Source organism: Sylvia atricapilla, chromosome Z, assembly GCF_009819655.1.
Source record: "Sylvia atricapilla isolate bSylAtr1 chromosome Z, bSylAtr1.pri, whole genome shotgun sequence".
In the NCBI taxonomy this organism is placed as follows: Eukaryota; Metazoa; Chordata; class Aves; order Passeriformes; family Sylviidae; genus Sylvia; species Sylvia atricapilla.
Window position 1 is genome coordinate 19282840 of NC_089174.1, and position 23803 is coordinate 19306642.

Genomic DNA, 23803 nt, shown 5'->3' on the forward strand with positions numbered 1-23803 from the left:
TTCAATCTCTTTTATCATTTTAGATAGATTTCTTGGTCATGCATCCATTCATCTCAGTCAGTCCTCATCCTTGTGACATCAAATAACTGAGCTGACAGCAAAAGTTCCTGTTCCATTCCATCCCCCTTTTTTCAGGACACATGCAAAAATGTTGAACAGTGACATATACCTGTGGAACTGATAACCTCCTTCCATTTCAATAATTGACCAATTTTTTGTTGCTATGATGATGATAATGATTTTTTCTCTTTGTCTGTTGTTTGTTTAGCAAAAAGCCTTCCCTTTTGTATCATAGCTGCTTACTTTGCTAAAAAAGTCAGGTATTGTGATAAATGATCCACAACAGAAGCACCTTCCATGGGAATCTTCAGAGCTGCTTCTTTGAAGGCAAATATGAAAAATTACTTTCACCTCAAATTTCATGTAGGTTTACTTGGCAAAGTGTACTGAATGAATTTAGGCTTCATTTCTGTTACCCAGGCCCCTCATTTTCAGCCTCAAGATAGGTACAGAAGCCTATGCAGAAAATAAGATTTCACATGTCTATTAAACTTGAACATTTCCTCTTCAATTTCTCTTGGATCCCAATACTCACCATGCTCTCTGTTTGCGTTCACTCTCCCCATTTATCCTTGCATATGTGCAAGATTTTTTGTTTACCAAAGCCAGTTTCATATGTTCCTGACCCAAATATCTGTGTTTCCAGTGCTGAACTTCACAGCACCTTTATTGATACCTGTGTTGAGAATTCAGAAGAGAAGATTTTTTCCATATAACAGGATTTTGTAAATGGAAGGGCAAAATAAAGGGAAAAAAAAGAAAAAAAGAAAAAGGAAGATGTGAATAAAGATCTGGATATTCTGACTAATCACAAAATAACTGTGAACTCTCAGGATGAGATAGTCTTGAAAAATGCAGATATGATCTGAAAGTGATGGGAGAAGAATTCTTAGAGAACAGAAAAATGTTAGAAGAGCTCATGTTGTTTAGCCTACCAATACCCAGATATGGATGTCGTAACATCAAAGACTTAATCCTAGAGAAGAAATATATTCATACTAAAAGACAAAGGGACCAAGCAGACCATTAATTAATTTTAGATATTATATTAAGCTCCTCAAAAATTAGTTTTTTCCATTTCTAAAAGGAAACTTCCACTGTGAAGCAAACTCCCCATTTGTTTCAAAATGCAGAACATAAATTAAGTATTTGTGGAATCAGGGCTGTGTATTTGATAATTCAGGAGGTGTAGTCTGGTCAGTTCTTCCTACACACAGTGAAGACTCAGGTATTTTCTCTGTGGCAGACATGATTACAAAGGCTATTGCCTGTAATTTTGTTTTCCGTTGTCAAAGGAAGAATTTGAATTAACTTGTTTAATCTGAGTCATGTACAGATGACTATTTGTGCACACTTCGTTGTCCTATTTTGTTTTGACAAGTGCTGTGAATTGTGAGTGTGAGACTTTGGTTAACACGACATCTGTAATAGATCTAGACAGGTGTCTCTGGTGTGAATCCCTGATAAGGTTCCATCTTGGCACTGTTTCTTGCACATTTTTAGCTAGTTTTGGCCCAACCTGGGCAACTGTGTTTTATATTGCTGATTCTGGGCAATCAGCACACTCAAAACCCTCCACAACTCATTTCTACTGCAAGTCCATTCAGTGATGCTCTTCAGGACACATTAACTCAAACTCTAATTGGGTAAAACAAGACAAAATCCATTTTTATGAAAAAATTGGACAGTGCCAGTAGTTTTCCTTCTCCATGGATCATGCAATTAGTGCTACAAAGGATTTTGACTTTTAAAATGTAAAATTTGATAATTGGAGCTTGACAGGGTTTTATAGATAGAGACTGATCCAATATTTTACATAGAGTGTGTATCAATCTTTATATGATAGAATTTATTTTTAAAGAAACAATTAAAATTCTTGGGACCCTGCCCTTGACAGAATGCAAGATCAGTAAGATAATTTTCTTCCAGGTTTAGTCTGAATACCCGATTCTAACTAATTCTGTGAGAGTGTAGCAAAAGAGATGTCATAAAGGATCTCTCCTTGTTTTTCTGGTGCTTTTACTCCTGCAAGTTATTTAGTGTGTTATAAATATTAACTGAATCATTGTAATAAATCTGATTTGTTATTTATAATGTCTTTATTTTTTGTCATGCATAATATAGTATTATTTAGCATGGATGTAATTGCTAGACTTTTGCAAATATAATTTATATTTGGCTTAAAGGATGGGAAGAAACATCTGTGCTCTTGTCTCTAGATTTCTGTAATGTCTTTGCTGCTGCCATATGGTAAAATTTAAATAATAAACATGATCACAGTATGAAATGTACAGCATAAATTCTATGTGACTCCAGTTTTTGAGTAGTTTGTGAAGATTCTCATTATTTAGGCACTCTTTGGCTCTCTTTATCTGTATCATCTTAATTGAACAGCTTCATATGACAGAAGGGAAAACAGATTTGAAGGAATAACAGCTCTCCATGCTTACCTTTCACTAAGTCTGTTAAACAAAACCAGATTTTTTTTTTACAGGAGTCAGATAGGAAGTATACTTCCTTTACAACTTAATTGAATTTTTTTTATTTGCCAGACTTACCTGTAAAATTGCTATATTGTCATTTAGCAGCCTATATGGTTACAAGTCATGTTTTTGCATGAGCATTTCAAGGCAGTTGCCTTGACTGAGATAATAACTGTTTGTTTACTGATATAAACTAAACTTTTATTAAAGAGAATTTTATCCATAATTTGAAAGTTGAAGTGAGCTCTAGATATGGTAAGACTTTGAAAACAGGGAGGTGAAATCGACAAGAAAAAATCTAATAGAATCATGGAATTTTGAAATGGTTTGGGTTGGAAGGGATCATCTTAAAAATCATCTATTTCTAACTTGCTGCCATGGGCAGGAACACTCCACTGGACCAGATTACTCAGAGTTCCACACAGTCTGGTCTTAAACATTTCCACAGATGGGACTTTCATCATCAGATTTGCTAAGGGTGCATCTTTGTCATTAAGGAAGATATAGAACTGGACTGTCAACTGATGTCCATCAGCACTCTGAGCTGTTGACCACAATGCTCAGATGTGGCCATCCAACCAATTCCTTATCCTTCGAACAGTCCATTCATCCAATCCATGTCCCTCTAATTTAGAGAGAAGGACGTTGTGGGAACTGTGTCAAAGCTTCACAGAATTCCAGATAAGTGAAAACTGTAATGTTTCCCTTGTCCACTGGTATAGTCACCCCATCACAGAGGGTAAATATGTTGGTTAGGCAGGACTTGCCTTTGGTGCAGTTGTGCTGGGTGTCTGGAATCACTTCCCTGTCCTCCATGAGCCTTAGCGTGTTTCTAGGAGGATTTGTTAATGATCTTCCCACACACAGAGGCTGACAGGTCAGAGTTCCCAGGGTCCTCCTTCCTACCCTTTTAAAAGATGGGTAAAATGGTTTCCCTTTTCAGTCGCTTGGGATTTCACTTGATTGCCATGACTTTTCAAATATCATGGAGAGTGGCTGGCAGCTACATTGGCCAGTTCCCTTAGGACTCTGGGATGAATCTCATCAATTTCCAAAGACTTATGTACATTCAGGTTCCTCAGGTGATCACAGCCTTGATCTTTTCTTACAATGAGCCCTTTGCTCCCCATTCCCTGTTCTGCTGTCCATCAACACAAGAGGTGTGAGAAGTTTCCAGAGAAGACTGAGGCAAAAAGGATTATTGAGCACCCCAGCCTTCTTGTCACCCACTGTTACCAATTTACTGGCATTGTTTATCAGGGGGCTTACATTGTTTTTGACCTTCCTCTTCTAACACACCTGTAGAAACCATCCCTGTTATTCCTTAAGTCCCTTACAAGATTAAGCTCACCCCAGCTGCTCACAATTGTACCTCACATACAACTTAACTCTCCCCAGCTCACCTATCCTAGCTTCAGCTGTGCATTTACTTCTCTCTCTTTAGTTTAACAAGCAGCTGCCTACTTAGCCAGGCCACTCTCCTGCCTCCTTTGCTCCCAGGAGCAAAGCGTTTCTTGCACCTGGGAATTGCTAACTCTGGCACTCTATGGAAGGCTTCCTTAAAGATATGCAGCTCCATTCCACTTTGCTATTTAGGGCATTCAAGCAATAAATAACTCCATAATTTGGATTGAACTTCAACTGAAAGCACTTTTACAGATTTTTTCTTAACAGAATTTATTATAGTGATTTTTAAATTCCATAGGAAAGTACAAGTCCTACAGAGTAGACTTTAAAACAAAGGAGTATGAAACAGGCCTTTTAAAATCTTCAGTCATAAATTATAAAAGTAAAAATGCATAAAATTTCTCAGGGACTTCTGTGTTTATTCATGCTTTATATGGTCTAAGTACAGGGAATTAAATATTATTTTAATCTATAAAATGTTTCAGAATGTTTCCTTTTAGGTAAAAGTGATCATAGCTGCACTGTAAGCTTCTGCTATGCTTGTGATATAGGAATTGAACAAAATCTTCACTTTTTTTCACTAAGTTTTTGAGGAAGAGATCCAAGATTAAGCTAATAATTTCTTATTAGTTTAAAATTTTCTAGATAATCTCAAAATAGAACATAAACATATTTTATACTTAATACAACCTAGACTTTTAGAATTTTTTCATATTGTACATATTGTTTTAAAGGATTAAATTAGCAAAGTTGTTTAAAAATACAGTCACTATAATATTGAAAAAGTGTTAATTGGTACCAGATTATTTCAAAATGGGTAATTTGAATTCAAAACATAACTAAAGGATATAATCAATTCTCATTAAGATCCACTAAACTGAGATGAGTTATAATCTTGTTATCAATTGGTTCAACTTTATTTATTTTTTCTTTATCTATGCCTAATATAAATGTGAGTATAATACAAATTTATTTAAAGAAGTTGTCTATGATTAAGTACTCAATCAATTCTACTGCACTTGCATTATCTTGTTTGCAGTTGTTACCATTGTATGACAAATACCAACTACTGATCTAATGAATGAGAAGCAGTGTTTATGAAACAGCATTTGATCAACAGAGAAACAAGTCTGTAATCAAGTCTGAAGTGTCTTTCCTTTCTTAAGAAAAATCCATCTCCTTTTCCTTCCTTCAGAATATCAACATACAAATCAGTTCTGTTTTCTGATCAGAGACCACAGTAAGTTTACTGAGAGGGGACCACTCTGGAAAAGGGTCAAAGCTAATCCTGCCGTCTCTTATTTTATGAATCAAACCTGGCTTCCATTTTAAACAAGGGTTTGGCACACATCACCCAGAAATTACCTATTAATCCAGTTCCTTGTTTGAGTACTGTGGACAGAGACTATCTTCAGAGATCTGCCACAGAGAATCTGACTGTGAATGAACATCAAACTGAGGATGGCTAATTCATAACAGTATTTCTCCACCAAAGGGCCTTCAGCTGGAGACCACTTAAAGCATCATGCCAATTACCCAATGTCATATCATTAAAGACACATTGAAGGTAAACATCCTTGCTAGCCATAGATATTTGACAGTAATAATTTGTGTATACTGAATGTCTTAAATTACAGCTATCTTCTGCTTGAAATGGATGACTGAATTCCATAAATAGAGGCACTTCAAACAGTTGCATGTTTGAAGTTAAGAGCACATCAAACTGGAGACACTTTTGGTGCTTTTCATTATTGGCATGACATATGCATTGTGAAAAACATTGTGTCTGAACACACAAGTGTTCAGGAGTGATTGTTGACTGCTTTTCAGCAGTTGCACTGAATTGTCTTTTTTGAAGCTGCTGCAGTTCCCCCTTAGTGGCACAGAGATGTCCCATTCATTACCTCCATGTCATGATTTCATTATAGAGCTCTTGCTGATGACTGTTGCTGATGTCAGCTCTTTCTGCTGACCTGTTTCTCTCATCTTCTTTACCCTGGATTCTTTGGATGGCAACTTGATTTACTTGCTCTTCCACAACCAAATAAGTAAGTGTTTCTGGTCAAGGAAGATTAAAATTTATATGTATTTTCAAGCAAGCATGCCTTCTTCATAAAACTGTTTTGTTTTGCTAATATCTTTGATGTTTCTTTTCACACACTACAGATGCATGCACTTAAAAATTTTATGACAATACTTTTGGGTTATGAGGAGCAGCAAAACAAGAAAGAATGAAGTAAGGTCTTCAAATCACAATTTTTACATCTATGACGTATTTCCTGGTTTTATGTGCATATATGTAGGCTCATTTTCTCAACTGTCCGGGAAATCACAAAAGATGGCAAATAAAGCTAGATATAAATCTACTAATAAGATGAGCCATTGTAATTATCTAGCAGGACATAATGCCTGAATATGGTAAACACTTGTCTTCCTATAGTTTTTCTAAAGGCACTGGAATTTAGTTAATAGCTTGAAGACCAGGCTATGAATCTTCGGCTTTCATATGTTATTTGTTTTTAACCATATGGACCTAAAAGCCTCAAATCCACCAAATCAACATATGCATCTAAGCATCTCTGAGTAAATCAGAAAATGCAAATATCCCAGAGAAAAATACTACTTTTCATGCAGAATGCATTTGTAAGTGTACTAAGCATTTTCAGAGTTCAACTGATCCAGAAATTCTAAATTATTCACATGACAGAACTACCTACAGTTTGGATTTTAAAAGAATTAGAAGCACGCATCAGGGAACATATAGCTGGAGGAATGTGTGAAAGAACCTGAATAAAGAAGTCCCTGGATTGAAGAACATTTGCAGATGTAAAAACTGAAGAGATGAAAAACTAAGAAGCTAAACAAAGAAGATTTTTCTCAAAGGTTAATTAACCACTCTCTTAATTTTCAATGTTTGAGGAAAGATATATTTCTTGATATTTTTGTCTTTTAACAAGATATTGGCAAGGAGGAAGTTAGGAGAAGCTATTGTTCTTATAAGGATTAACATATGGTCATAGAATAAATTTACTGAGCTGCCTTATAGCAAAAAAACTGGTACTAAATATAAGATGTGTGTGTCTTTGGGTTACAAATTCTGAAGAAAAAAATATTTTTTGTGAAAACAATGAAAGTCCAAGTTCCTGGTCCTGAGGTAGTTTCCATGGCTGGACGACAGCCTTGGAGCCATAGCTGGCTGACTTAAAGGTGTGAATTTTGGAAAAGCATCTCCCCAGAAAGCTTGGAAGAAGGTGCTTTGCACAGATTTTTATCCTAATGATAAAGGAACTCGGGTCCAGTGAAGCATTATTTAAAATGCCATTTATTGAAACTTAGGCAAGAGAGGATAGTGTAAGACAACATTGTAGATATGTGCTGGGAATGTCACATGAAAAGGCATTGCATGGATCTCCTTTCAGGGCACAGCTTGCTCTGCTGAACCAATAGTTGTATATTTACCTTTTTTGGTCCTTTGTTCTCTAATATATTTTTCCCTAATATGGACCAAACTTTGCTTTTGTAGGGGGATATTCACAGAAGAAAAAGTACTTTTAAATTTTTTTTGATGAATACCTAAGTGAAAACACAATGCTTGTATTTAGTTATCTTTCACCTGAGACTGTAGCCATAATTACATTGGTTCAGTTTCTGTGTGGAGGGAAGAAAAGCTTGCGTACTAAAGTAATGAAGGTGAGCATTACTTTGTCAGACTATATGATACTATATACTATATGATACCAGCTAAATAAAGGCATAATGAAGATGAATCACACGAGACCAGGAAGGCCTCTCTTCCCTTTTTCTTTATAAGAATACCCTGGAGATACTTGTTTTCCTGTTAGTTTGCAAGCTTTTTCTTTCTTGCTAAAGAAATGCCTAAAGCCCTGAAATTTCAATGCATTGATCTGTAGCTCTGAATCTTTTTCCCTCATAGTTCTGGGGATAACATTTTTTCCTTACCTGAAAGTCAAATCTTGTATATACAGTTTATCAAGCTAAACTGCATATGAAAATAAGTCAAAAGAATAGAAAAGTCAGTGAGGTTTTGGTTCTGTTTTGGTTTAAAAGAAGTTTTGCCAAGATGTTGTAAGTCCTGATTTTTCATCATTCAGGAAAAAAACCATAATCTCCATTGCCAACTTCAATTTTCCATTTGGCAAATATTGCTTTCCTTATATAGTTGTATAAGGAAAATACACCCAACACCTAGCTTTTTCTTCCTTTCATGGCTTACAATTAATGCAGATCTTTACAAAGAGCAGATAGTGCAGAGAGAATCCAGAAAATTCAGGAATAACCTTCAATTAGTCTGCTGTCATTGCAGAAACTCTGCAGCTTCATACTGTGGGTTTTGTGAATTCAGAAAAACATAGTTACAGTTCTCTCTTTGTGAGCAGTACACTTGTAGTCTTAAGGTCTGCACTGTGTTTTACTAAAGAACACCAGGACACTGCTGATGGCTGGGAGTGTCCCAGACTATGACTTATCAATGTCCTCTTCAGCCTGATTATATACTGTGCTAGGCTACATATTCAGACTTACTTTTATGCTTAGCTTTGCTAATTTTTTCCTCTCTGACCTTTAAAAATGCTCTTTTCACTTATCTGAAAAAGATAATCTTTATTATAAGCAGCCTCAGTGTCTTCCATGGCTTCAATGATGGCAATTTTTAGGCGTCTGTACCTGCCTATATGTTGCTATGGACACAGACAATGCTCTTTATTTTTAAAGACCCGTGGGAGTTTCTGATGTTGAGGAGGGGCAGTTTTAATTTTGTAGTTTCAATTTTGTTTTTTAACCTTCGAGGCTCCTTGTGGGTTTGAGTCTTTTTTAACACACTTTTTCTATACTGCAGCTAAATCTCAAGATACAGACCATGATAAAAAGTGCTTAAACTGTTTGGTTTTTGTTTTTTTTTGTTTTTTTTTTAAGTTAAGAGTATAAATTAGAGATTGTGCAGAGGTAATTCATCAATTCTTGAAAGTGCAGATCTCAAACTTCAGAACTAGCAGGAGCCTTTTAATTCTGACAGTGTGAAGTGTGACATTTTGAGTAGCTGCATTATTTAGTGTATCTGAAAAGTTGGAAGAGTTTAAATTTGGGCACCTAAAAATTACCAGTCTTACTAAGAAAGAGGCACAATTTTTTTCATTTTGAAGGACTGGCATTATCATAAGAACAGCAGATTTTTTTTCTGCAGTGCTACTTCACCATCTATAGGCAAGAAAACTTAAATTCCCTCATATTTTATGTTGCAGATGTCATGGCAGGCAGATAGAAATATAAAGGTACATCCAACTAACACAATGAAGAACTGTGAACCTTCACGTCACTTACTACTGCCTTCATAACTGTAGTAAAGAGAAAGAAGGAGAAATCCAAATTCTTCAGGATCCAGGAGGTGGTGAGGTGAGCATTTCCTCATATGACTGGAAGTCCTTTCGTACCATTTAAAACTGAAAATTAAATAGTGCAATATTCTACAATTTAAGCATATTAAGACACAGATAAAAATGTTTCCTTCTCTGAACAGTCTGTTTAGGTTTGGGATTTTCAAACCTCTATATTAAAATGCTGATTGTCATAACAGGCAAGAGATAGGAATGTGTCATAGGTGGGGATTTTTATCTTCATTTTCATGCATCCTTAGATATTAAAATAGCAAAATGTACTATTTTAAAAATGGGAAGTGATTTGACAGCTCAATTTTCTTCTGCTACTCAGCAGCTCCCTATATGTAGATCTACAGAATCAGTGCAGGCATTGCAGTACTTGCTGGCACGTTTTTGGAATTCAAATTTCTGTTTTCATCAAATCTCTTTACTTTAGTAATAGAGACAGAATTTGCATCTTCAGAAATAGTTGTAGATTTTTCAGTATCCCTCACCTAACAGTCTCTTCCCTGCGCCATGGCTTTACTATTACAGGGCTGTGTGTGCAGTATAACATGCCAAGGACTTGGGAATAAAGATTTATATCTATGGAGGAGCTATATGATGACTTGTGCTCTCCAGAGGGAGGTCTCAAGCCAAGTACATTTGCAGTCTGTCAATGCCTGTTGGCAGATAGAGATGCCCAGAAACACTGAGGTCTCAGAATCAGGATTTTTTGAGTGATTACTCACTGGTGCTACTTTTGTAACAATCGGGAAAAATATTTTCCTGCTGCTTTTTCAAAAGCAAGTCCTTCTTTAATTCCTGAACAAAAGCAAACAACTTAACCCATTGGGACCCGAGAACAAGGCAAACCAGATGTTGTTAACCAGATGTCAACCAGATGCTATAAAAAGATTATGTGTTTAATTCCCACATGATTATGTTTTATCATATCGTAATGGTAACAACTTAAAAGGCAAGAAGGGGCACTAGGGCTTGGTAATTTGCCTGGCTTTTGTGCTTGGCTTTCGTGCCAGTTACCTGTATTGAGCAAGACCAATATGCCTATGCTTGGAAGCTGCCTAGGATAAAGTATTACTATTGCTCCTAATAGAAGAGTTATTCTTCTAAGGCATCACTTTCTACTGTTGTAATGCATCTACCATGAGAATAAAAATTATGAATACCAGGAAACTGGGAACATTAATTTTGTTAGGCTTCTGTTTTGATTCCTATTTTTCCCTCTGCTGCAAGATGTCATTTTAAAAATGCATGAGGGAGGAGAATGATATCACAGGAGAGCTAGGAATTTCTGTGATTGTTAGAATAAAGATGGGGAATGCAGTATGTACCAGTGTTCTTTGCCAGGCTCAGCCACTAAAGTCTAGCTTCAAGGGTGTGCATGCTGTTGCAAAGGAAAACTGGTTGACTCTCTTACATAACACCATTAATATTTTGGTTTGAAACAAGTCATTCTCGTCATCTTGCAGTGTATGTCTCTAATAGCTGAAGCCCTTACTTAAAGTGCTGTTGTGAAACAAATGAAACAAAAAGTTGTTTTAGAGGTGCTAAAACAAAACAAGAAAAGAAAGCCGGTTGCAATGTGACTGCAGATAATTGATACTGCCTTGGCTTCTATTCAGAAAAGGCAAAAGGAGGCTGAATTGTTAATTTAAGACAGTTTTTATTGATAAACCAGAGCATGTATCCATTTGGCATAGGATGTGTGGGAGGAGGGGATCAGTAAAAAGAAGTGGAGGGAGGTTTCTGTGGTACCCAGATGACAGATTACATGAAACTAATTTTATCTTGTGCATATCTAAACACATGGTTTATGCATTTTAGATGTGTTCAAAGCTTTGCAGTCCTACAAATGTGTCATTGAAGACTTGCATATAATCTTCTCAAGACTTTCTCTTTCTAGGAACTCAGCCTCTAACAGAATGTTTTATTATTTTAAGCTCTCACAGGATGCATGTATTCCTCACTCATACTGCATCTTCTGTATTGGCATCGGGAGTCTTGGGATGATCATTATGAAAAAAATAGACATAATGAATTGTAACAAATAAGTCTATATATCTTTTAGAAGAGAAAAATTATTAGAGAAAAAAATGGTGGGCAAAATCTCCTATTCCAGCCTGTCAAGACGCAAAACATTTTAAGATATTACGCTGTTGATTCAAGAAATTTTCTCAAATTTTGCTTATAGTCAATCAACAACAAACTCCCAAGAAGACAAAATAAAACAAACAAAAATCCTCTGAACTAAATCCCACACTTAGAATGGTTATAGTGATGCAAGCTGAGATTGCACCTGATTAAGGACTAATGAAAAGCACTGGTTATTCTGGCACTGAAAAGAACCACTGCCTCCCAGCCTTCTCTCCTTCACCTGACTTGTGTAGGGACTGTCTCAAAAATTCTGCTATGTGTGTTAACAGCCTGTGTTTCCTGCACACGGGTACTTGCCATAATTTGATTGATTGTTCTTAGAAGTAAGTATAGGACAATTCTTACATCTCCTTAGGCTCCCTGCCAAGTGTACCATTGCCTAAGAGGAGATTGCTAGGATATTTGAATTTGAATAACAGATCCAGTCTCAGTAATACTGCTGTATAAATGCAATTTGCTATTTCAGCAAAAAAAAAAAAAGTTCAATTGTATGCACAAATACATTAAAAATAGCATCATTTTGGTTGAAAAAGTAACAATTATTTGTTGTCATTTAATAACTTGATTTCTAGACAAAGGAGTGGGAGCAAAATCCCTTAGAAGGTCATAGGTGAAGATCTTCTGTGCCTAATTTTATCCGCATAGAAAATATATAATATCCATTGCTGAGAAAATAATACAAGACTAACCTTATATTCATGGCTGAGCAGGATGGAAGACTCTTACTAACTCTTGATGGAGCTGTAAAACTGTATTAGTTCATGCAGCCTATCCCTCTCTTTGGGAAGCTGAATTTGATCCCTAGAATATTCTGTCCAGAAGAGAAGCACAACAATTGGATGTTTTACCCATCTTCTGAAGATTTCCTAAGTAAATCTAAAGTACAAACACCTGGTAACTCACCATTTTCCCTATGTTCAGACAAAGTAGTGGGTGTGGGTTTAAATTGCTATTTCCTGAGGCAGTTGACATCCTCTCAAGCCTTGTCCTTATCCACTGCTGTGTATTCCAAAGCTGTAGGAACCTAGTTAGAGAGGCCCAGAGGTTTCTCAAACAAAACTACAAGGTGTATAGATCACTTGGTGCCATGTCCTTCTGCAGAGTTCTGTAATTTTTGCCAGTTTACGTTGTGGTGTGTCCCTGATTCCCCTCCATTTCCCTCAGAGTTCCTGCCATCTCTCCTGCCCATCAAGTTAACCCAACCCTTTGCTCCAGACCCTTCCACTGTCAATCCCTAGATATGCCAACCCTTCACCTGTACATCAGAGTCTTCCCATACCCTTTCGCCCAGAATGCTCTTTGTTTCTCAGTGCCTGATAGGTACTTTGACTTCATGCCCTCCCCTTTGTGTACCCCATTGGTTGCAATTTTCTGTACCACCCCTGTGTTCCCCACCCACAGGGACCCCATCGGTTGCTGTTATGTTCCACCCATTGTACCACCCCTTGTTTAAAGGCTGCTGTACAGCAGCACCTGTTGCTCTTCTTTTCCTGATCTCCCTTCAGCAGTAAACTTGCTGGAGCCTCATAGAAAGAGCCTCCCATGCACTCCTTTGCTCAGGTCTTTGTTGGCGTCTCTTTGTCCAGCTTGGGGTTGAATGCCTCAAAGGTTCAGCATTAGCACTGCTAGTGCCCACTGTTCCCCATGCTCACCGGTCTGCTCTTGGAGCTAGCTAGAGCCTTGGAAAACCCAAAGGAGCAAACTGACAAGTTTATACTTCTGCATTTGGAGTAGTTACTTATGTTTTTTCCGATATCGTAATGAGATCCATTCAATAGTCTCTCTTTATGACCTACAATTTGCGAAGGCTTGGAGAAAAGGACATTTCTCCAGTTATGACCAGGCCAGTGTGAAATCCAGCAAAGGTGGGCCTGTATTAATTGCAAGTAAAAAATTTACTATGTAGTGAGGCAACATACTTTTAATGCATTTTTGAGCATGCGTTTTACAGAGACTCCTATAAGTCTATCCATCCATAGATTCATTCTCTTAATTGTTGAACAAAATCATCTACAACCTAACTGACAGATTTTTTGGTCATTAAATTGTCATTACGTAGTGTACACTTTCATGTCTTACTCAGTGAAATCTATCTATACTTCCTTGAGAGTAGGAACATCACTGCTTTGTTCATAGGCTTTTAGTTAAGATCTCTTACTTTGAAATTTCCAGAGGCTAATTCAGATAAAGATTAGAAAGTTCTCTGCATTTTTTTTTAATTTGCTTTGATTGTGATGGTTACCATTAGTAAACAAGAATTTAACATGGACATCCAAGCACCAAACATTGACCAAACAATGTCAGCAACTGCTTACAGACATTTTGAGTTGACTGATTTGAGAGACATAATCCAGGCATATTGTGTGGTAGAAGGAGGGTTACAATCCAATTTGGAGCAGCAATATTTTACAACCTCACCTTTGACTGACAGGTTTTAAGGCCAAAAGTGGCCATTAGTTTATCTAGTCACGTATGTCCTGCATTTTACTGGACATTATATTTCTTTCAGTGACTTGACACTAAGGAGATTTTCTGAAAAGATACTCAGCTTTGATTTGAGAACACCAGGTAATGAAGGATCATTCCTTTTGCGAACTTGTTCCAGCTGTTATTTACCTATGCTTTTAAATTTTTAATCTAATATCTATTTTGAATTTTTCTGTCTTTCATTTCTAGCCTCTGGTTTCCCTCTTTGCCAGCTACATTAAAGACTTCTCTCTTAGGTTGTGAGGGAACTTATACACTGCAATCAAGCTACCAGCCATCTGGGGTTTTTTGGGTTTTTTTGCTAAGACAATGTCGTGGTTTGAAAGTAAAATGAGTTAGAGGCTCCAAGTCAAAAATACAATTTAATGGGAAGAAAACGGAAAAAAGATAAAATCAAATAAATGCAATAATACAAAAAAGACCACTGACAGAGTCAGAATACAACCTGAGCAGGCTGATGGAAGCAGTCCAGGTGAGGTGCTCTTCCTGAAGCATTGATCCTGTAGAAAGGTCTGTTAGCTCTGGTCCTCTGGGAATCCAGTGGGTAAGAGCGGCCTGTACTGCCCCAAATCCCAGCTTATATCCAGGTGAGAATGCTTGGCTCCTCCCCCTGGGCGGAGCATCTCACAATGGGATGATGAGTCCTACAGGGGGTCCTTGATGGCCCATTGAAGAGAGATAGCTCCCCGGAGGGAGTTATCTATGAGTCATGGGCAAGGCATTGATGGGCCACTAACAGAAGGCACCCCAGAGGGAGGGGGGCCTGGGAAGAGCACTGCTCCAACAATTGGATTCATCAGTTCATGAAGATGGTGACAGAATACATCTTATACTACAACCCAGGACAGATAAACAGACTGATATTTTTAAGTCCTCGTTCACCTGAATTTTCTGAAATCTGGAATAATTTTGCAGCTTTTTTTTCTGTATCATCTCCAGTTTTTTCAGTGACATTTAAAAATGAACTGTGTGCAGTATGCAAAACAGGAGGCAGCTTGCCAGTATCAATCTCAGCAGTGCTATCTAGAGCCAAAAAATCACCACTGCTTTTCATTACTCCTCCTCCTTGCTTGTTCCTTCTAGGTTTCATCAAACCATGTAGTATCTATATTTTACTGGGAATTATTTTTTTCTGTTATGACCCAGAGTTTCTGTTTCAGACTGTCTACTATGTGGAAATGCTTTTTCATTGTGCTACACATACTGAATTTTGGCTTTTGTGATGTGAAAAGGAAGAATCTTTGTTTCTCTGTAATTTTTTTTCCTACTCCTGATCTGTTTCCCTTTGCCTTACCCTTATCTGTGAAGTTTGTGTAGCCTTCATGAGCTTCTTTGCTAAGGTAATACACACTTGTGAATCACTCTTAGAAACATGGGGGGTTTACACTATTCAATCCTAGGAACAGCTCCTATTTAATAAGAAATCCTTATTGCCAGTTGTTTTTGCAACTAATCCATTATCTAATTATCTGTCCCTTTAATATATGCTTTGTTGTACTGTTTGTCATTTATTTGCTAATTAAAGGATATGAGAAGCTAAGTCAAAAGCCTCATAAAAGTTTTATCTGCACACTAAATTTGCCAAGCAAAGTTCTAATCTCACCAAAGACTGAATCTGATTTGATTTACAAGAGCTTTGTTTTCCATTTAGATGGTATCAATTGACCTGGATTATATTATTTTCATTTTATTTTTATTCCATGCTAGCTTTTCTGTGTTTTCCTTGTATGACATAAACATCCACAATTTCCCAGTGAAGAAATCTTTAATTTCTGAGCCCTTTAGAATGTCTTTGATTTGTTAATTAATATAATAGCAGTAATAAAAGTCCAGAAAATCCTTCAGCCAAGTTACTTAAAATGTGTGGATAAAGTTATTCGGGCCTTTTAATGTAAAACTATGTAATTCTAATAGATTCTTATCAACATTTCTGTCAGTTAGCAACAGATTTCATTGGATCTCTATAAAATATTGTTAGCAAATCATTGTCTTTCTTTCCAAACCCTGAGCAGAAGTATTTGCTATACTTTTTTTGTATCATAATTTACAATTTACTATATCCTTTGTTGAAGTATTCATGACAGTTCTTTTATTCCTTGTGTACCTTAAAGGCTGATTGCTTTTTTCCTTAAGTTATCTCAGCCACAGCTTTTCTGCCCACATCTTATCTTCTCATGTTATTATATTTCCCATTTACTTTCCTCTTCTTATTTTCCACATTTTTCATCTTTCAGTTCTTATCATTGCTTTTATGAGTTCAGTCTTTCCTATTCACTGTAGCACAATCCTAATTCTGTAACAGAAGAAATTGGGGCTCTGTAGGTCAGTTTTGCTCATTACACATCTGAATTCAGCAGCAGGCCTGATCCATCTCTGTGCTGATTCAGGATACAGGTATGTAATGCAAGGGTACAAAAAGTCACATGAATTTTGCACAGACCATGCTACTTAAGACTCACGTTTCTTGATGGGAAGTAAAGTTTTTCAGTCTCCCTTTTTAAAGAAAATTAAAATGGAAAATACCACCAAAAATGAGGTCCTGGGGCTGACAGAGACACAGAATTAAGTCACTGGCAGGTTTAGAACCGTTCAGTCTCCAGAGCGGAATGTCAGCAGAGCTGCAGGACACTGGAGTGCACTGAGTGTGCCACACCCTTCACCTGAGAGGTAGGAAACACAACTTGACTCTTCATCCATGATTTTTCTATGCTTTTCTCAGGTGCTACTCTCAACATCGTAACAGTAAACTGTAAGAACCTAGATGTCTTCTCCAGGACCCAGAATTCCATCAGATCTTGGAAGGTGTCCTTCACTGAATTTGAGGTCTTATTCCTTGTTTCAGCTGAACCTGTTTTTCTACTCCTTCTGCTTCTTCCCTACACTCTTTTTCCTGTCCTTTCCAGCTTCTCATTCTGTTGAAGACTTCTTAGACAAATTTCTTTCTCTGACAGTCAAAGCTTTTAATGCACTGATTTTCCTGTTTTCTCCCATGTTGATGATGGCTTGCTACTTTGATCTCAGACTTCTTCCTTCACCAGCTCATAAAATGGTACTGTTCCTAAACCCTATCTCCGCATCCTGGAGTCAGTCTCTGGTTTCCTGCACTACCTTCCCCTATAGAAGCGTCTCATTATTTCAGATTTAAGTTGCAGTTCAGTGGTTTTTTGCACACTGGCAGGGGGCAGAAAGTGTACAGGAATTGGAGTCCATGAGGATTCCAATAGACTATGGCAAAGAAAATTTTGTGCTTAGATGGGGAATGTTCTGCTTAGAACATATGCTTGTTATCAGTCTTTGAAAAATCCCTTATCAGTCTCCATACTCTTAAAAATTACTAGGGTTTTTTTTTTTTTTTTGTTTTTGTTTTTGTTTTTTTTTTTTTTTTTTTTTTCCTCTGTCAAAGAAAGGGAAGGTGGGAAGCAAAAAGAGTAAAATTAAAGCAAAGGACTGGTCGTCCTGCTGTATTTCAGATCCTCTCTACCAACATCCTTGTTGAAAGCATTCTAAGACTTTGAAATATTATTAGAGAGGACAAGATATTCCCATAAATTCTTTGTTTGAATAAATGGCCTGAAAGAGCCAAAGCTTACCCCTCTGGATATGGAAATAGACTCAGCATAAGAGTGTCAGTTTTGTTTTAAATTTGCAAACTGCAGGTATGAAATACTTTCTTTAGCCATTGAAATCATTGCCATATAATATAACTAGTAAGTTCTGATTTTATTTAGAGCTGATAAATACTGTAAAAATTGATCTTAGAGGACAAATGCCTATTATCTTGTTTATACCAATGCTCTGCTAGTAGCTTGTAAGTCACTTACTGCATAGCAGTCTGACATCTGTGTATTGTGATAAAAAATTAAAAGGCCTCAATCGGTAAAGCTGTTGATTTTTAACAAACCAAAAGTAATAAATTTAAAAATACCTATTTTGGACTAAGAATGAGAATCGCTGTCACGTACTATATATTCATTATCTGTAGAGATACACTATAATTGTGCTTCCCTTATGAAGATTCTTCTTAAAAACCCCTAAATTTAGGATTAAAAGACTGCATTTCAAAAGCATTTAGCAATCCATAACTGGACTGATAGAAATGCAGAATTTCACAGAAATGCACCTATTTCACAGTTTATGCTCCAGTTCTACCTTTATACCTCAATACTTTTCAGACTATGATACATCTTTAGGCATTTAAATATTTCCAAATACCTGGATCACAAACACTTAAAAGAAATAGACTGAAATGTCAGATTTTGTATGAATATGGCTTTCAGGGCTTTAGAAAATTTGTGTTTCAGATTTCTAAAAATTGAGCAATTAATAAAACAAATGTACAAATATACAAATATCTTATGAAGCATTGAAAGAAACCATCAAAGAAAATCAGGAGCTTTATAAATGATGACAAAATATTTAATACTATAATGTCTTTTTTAATTAACTGTTGTTCTTGAAACTTTAGGTATCAATTTATGAAAGGCATTGGCTTCATTTTCTGAAATTATAGAAGTGTTTGTAATTCACATTGGGCTATTTAGTGATAATAATGGAGATACAAAGTAGGAAATAATTCACCTGCATACATGCATGTGGGTGGATTTTTGTGAACACACACATATGTGATGAATTGGGTGTGTCATGCAAGATAAAAGATGAATTTTAGTGTCCTAGTAAGAAGGCAGTGAGGAAAAGAAAATTTTAAAGAAAATTCTGTCAGATTCCAGGGGAAAAGTTTCTTTCTCCCGCTTTCTGTCTCAAAACCAATTGTCACCTTTCTCCAAATTCTTACTTAGTTCTATTCTATCACAAAGATGCTCTCTTTCTTCCACAGTGCTTTTCTGCTCCCTCTTCTACAGTGACTTGGTAATATTAAAATTGGTAACACTGGAAGGGATAAAAAATGTGAAAATGAAAGCGTTCCTCACATTTTTGTCAAGCCAAAGAATAGTCAGGGCATATCGCAGCCCTGCTAATAGGTGAAAGAAATGGTGCATTTGGAGATAGAGCAGAGTGACTTCCACATCCCCTCAAGGAAGGGGATTACAAGGCTCTTTCCAGGGATGCAGCTGAACACCTCTGTGCTGAAGGGTTTCTGCACTTAGATTGCAGTTCCATTTACCTACATTTACAATCTTCACATTTTAAATATCCTGTAATCTCTTTTTTACTAGTCTTCTCTGTGACACCAACATTTGATTCCACGTTCTGCACTGCTCGCGGTTTGCATGGACTAAGACGTGAACTAGATTTAACTAGGTGTAGAAAGTGTCCACAGCTCAAAAAAATGAAGATAGCTTGTACTTTTGTCACAATGATCGATTGTAAGAGATCCCAGAAGAGTAACGGATATTGCATTGCAGGGTTTGTCTTACCCTTTAAGAAATTGATCTGTTTATTCATCCAGGGTTGCAACATTTTCTATTAGTTATGTTTTGCTTTGTCAGGTCCTCTTGTTTCAGTAAAAAAATCCTACAGACAAAGAATCCTAAAACAACAAACAAACAAAAAAGTCAAACCAAACTAACCAACCAACCAAAGAAAAAACACCAACAAGTTGCCACATGATAAACTGAAGCCAAATAAAAGTTTAAAAAAACCCCATAGATTGTTATTCTTGCCACATTAAGAAGTGGAAAAAGACAGAAGTATTTCTTTATGCTTCTCTTACAAAGGCTTGTTTAAACTGTTTAAACACAGATTAGTGTGTTTTGGAAAGCTTATTTCATGTAATCTTTTCTAAGCTACTTTCTGTATAATAAACTTACCTAACATTGTGATGCAGAATAATGCTTAATGTCCTTGTATTATTCTGTAAGTACTACTCTTGTCCATACAGATATCTAATCTTTCTGAAAATTGTCATTAAAAGGTGTAACTCTATTCAAATAAATATTGAAAATACATAATTGCGTTATTGATGTTTCAAATGAGTTTCTTTTAATATAAAAAAACATTGTGTAACAGAGGAAAAATGCATATTGTTGCAATTAATCATAACTATGACAGCATTTCAATGAATAAAAGGAGTATAAGGGATTCAAAAGACAAAAAAGAAAAAGAGAAACAAAAGAAAAGGTAGCATACCTATAAATATTTTTGCAACTGTGGACCTGAAGTGAATATAATAAACAAAATAAAGGGGAAAACTAATTTTAGATTAGAAAACTAATTTTCTTCTTTTCTACACAGCAATTTGAACTTCAGATCAGAGTGCTATCTTAAAGATGCACAATATCCTCCTGATTTAAGGAAAAAAGTCAAACGGGTGGGCAGAGCAGTCTTCAACATTGCTTCTTTTAAGGCACTAACACAGTGACTGAGGAAAGTGTCACACCTGACAGTATCTCATTTTAGAAAAAGCTGCCTCAGGAGTCTCAAGCAGACAATTCTCACCATAATTTTTTCTATTCCTTTGCCTGACTTCTCTCTAAGGAAAACATTATTGCCTCAGTATTTACAATCCTATATGTAAGTATGCAACGGAACACAACCTCCTCCGAGGATTTTTCTGGAAATTACAAATAAATATGATTAAGACTGCAATCCAAATGAGGTAGAAAAAATAGGCTTAGCTTTGGCTTTGAAACCTGTGGATCTAAATTTGAGTCAGACATTATCAGTCATTGCCTTTTCAACCTCCTGAAGCATTAGAAGGTGAAACGCGCCTGTGAGGGAAATGCAGACAGGAAACTTATTCCACAGGTCTTCACATAGGCAAGAACCTCAAGGCAATTCCAACATTGCTGCAGTCCCCTGGCATTCATGAGGCAGTTGGTTATGGCCAATTAATCCATCTACTCTCAACACTCTTTGTTCTGCTACCAGCCCACTCCCATCTTGTGAAGTTCCCTTTGTAGTGTTCAGGAAAGCATATGTATTTTCTTTTTTAAAAGTCTCATGCTCAGAATATCTTTGGTGTAAACAGCACTGAGTTTGTTGTGAGAATGCCTTATGTTATCTTATGTATCCTCTGCATACTCTCTAGATCTCCCTGTGGATGGTATTTGCAAATTTTATTGTTACAGCTGTGTGCTTCTTTGATTAAATAAACTAGTTCACCTATCATTTTAATTTCAAGTTCATCCTGCAGGCTGTTATTTATTATGAATGGAGAAACCACACAGATTTGATAAGGCTGAAGCACAAGCTGAGGGCAGTGTGTTGTAAGCAGTGGAGGAGGAAGCTAGGAGGCAAAGGAACCATTTTCCTGTAATCACTGATTAGACTTTTTTTTACCTTAGTGCATCAGTCTGTGAAATACTAAGTGGAAGTGGATTTGCTATTCCTATGTCTTTTTAAACCTCACTCATGGGTAGCAAAATTCAAATTTGTAACCTTTTAGCCAAATTCTAGTAATGTCAACACTACCACTGCTGCTTTTGAAAAGCTTGAGAAGAGCTGGTTATTTTCTCAGTTGATTGAATTTTGCCACATCACATGTCAATCTCACGAAAATGTGGTTTTGGTCTTTTAAATCATAATACATACCATAGTGACTGATCTGTAGTATATCCCAGAAAGACAGCTGCAAGTCTACAGCTATGTTTTAAAGGGCATTCCAGATCCCCTGTGTTATCACAGTTAATTACAAGAAGACTCACCAGTTTAAATTCTGTCTTTAATGTGAACCTATTTGAAATTCTGATTTGGAAGAGGCCCTTTGAGGAAGACAATCTATAAACTCAGAGCCAAGACTTTCACTGCATATAAAATGAGCCCCTTCATTTGCCATGAAGTTTAAAGTGAGTGAGAAAAAAAATTACATGAGTGAGTAAGAAATTACAAACACAACACAAAAAAGAAAATCTTGTGACAATTTAACAACATCCTTTTATCTCTTAGGATAAATTTTGCAGTCTTTTTCTAGGGAAGATTGTTCAGTAAGTTATTGGAGAAATTAGTCCTCTTTCAGCTATTATTGCTGACATTTCAGACATATGTTTCAGATATATTTAAGCATGCGAGTAACTCAATAGTAATGAAAATATAAACATTTGTACTTATGCATTTTCTTTTACAGAAAATAGTAGTGAGGCAGGCTGAACCAACATCTACTCTGCTCTTCACAAGGCGAACACAAGGCTTAACAGCTTTTCTGGGAAAACAGAATGCATTTTGACTGGCTGTGTCTTTTCATTTCCATGAAATCACAATAAAACTGAACTCTTAGCATTGTGCAGTATAGGAATGTTGGAGGGGGTTTCTTCACCTGAGATTTAGGTGGTTTAAAGTCCTTGGCTCTCTAACAGCCCTGAGTCACATCGGTATAAAAAAGCAGAGTCCTCAAGGTCTGTTTTCAGGTTTCTCGTGTTGTTTATTATTCGATATCTCAGAATTTTCTCTGCTCCCAGCCGAGGTCTGGACAGCAGCTGGGACACGAGGCGACTGCCCGCCTCAGGGGATGTCCCCTAATATTTATACATATCGGTTATTTACTATTTTGTACCAATACCTAGTGCCCACACTAAAAGTGACATTTCTACTTTGCTCCAATCCACTCTAACTACTTTGTGCCATCACCACCCCGAAAGATGGAGGACGAGGAAGAAGGAAAAGTACATGAGGTACCACCCAAATTCCACCATCTTTTCCCCATTTACCTCTATTCTATATATTCTAAAACTACTGAATTCTGTGCTAAACTACTATTTTGACATCCCGGTGGTTTGTAATTTCTTTTGCAATGTTGGAAGCTTTTCCCATGGATTAAAATCAAACCGGGTGTTTTCCTGGGCTCTGTGCCAAGGTCCCCGAGCGCCCTGGACTGGTTCCACACCCCCCTGTCCAGGGCTCAAATTCCCTTCCTTGGGTCCCAGGCCATCCAAGGGGATGTCCTGGACTCCAACATAGGAACAGCTCCCACAGTCTCTTTGCCCCATCACCAAACTGCAAGCTCTCAGGTGCTACATTCCATGAAAACTGTGCTCAACATCATGCTCTTGATCATCTGTGACTCTTGTAAATAATAAATAAATAAAATTTTATATATACCTAACAGTAAAAAACTTCAGCAACTATTCATGGATCAGTTTATCCTTAACTAATATATATCTCCTGTTACCCATGAATGCCCTATCAGACGTGTGACTTCAGGTATAAAACACCTAACAGAGACAATAGCAGCATCAGTGTTTCTCCCTAAAACACTTTGCTATCTGCACCAGAAAAAAACACGCAAAGCTGATTGGTATTTCAGTGCCTTACAGCAGTTCCTAAAACCCTATTCAAAGCCAAATATGTGATACCCTTTTGGTGTGAATACCATTAGTAAGGAGACATGTAGATGATCTGGGAACCAAGAGCTCTAGCATGCAGGGCTTAGCTACATTTATCTGGCAGTGCAGCTTTAATGAATTCCACCAGCTTCTGGCTGAGAGCAAAGCAGGCAGCATTAGCCCACTGCAGCAGAGCTCCCACATGTCTTAAAATATGCAGTAGTGAATGTCAAGTATTACCACTTTGTGACCAAACATGCACAGAATAATTTGAAGATTAACCTGAAGCACAAGGAAGTACATACAAGTCAGTACAAGGAAAACATAAATAGTATATACTGCAAATACTGCAAGTACATCAATACAAGTTACCAGTCTTCATGATTTGAAAAACAACCTTAAAAATAATGGTTAGGCAGCTGTTATTTGCTGCTTTAATCTGACCTGGGATAGTTAAAGTATAAAAAATTAAGCAACATTTTATCAGAATAAACAATTCACTTATTTAGGTCTAGTTCTTGATTGTATTAATAGTCACTGGATGCTTTTAGTGCTCTAAGAAATGCACCATATCTGAGTTCTATGTCATTCTTAATTT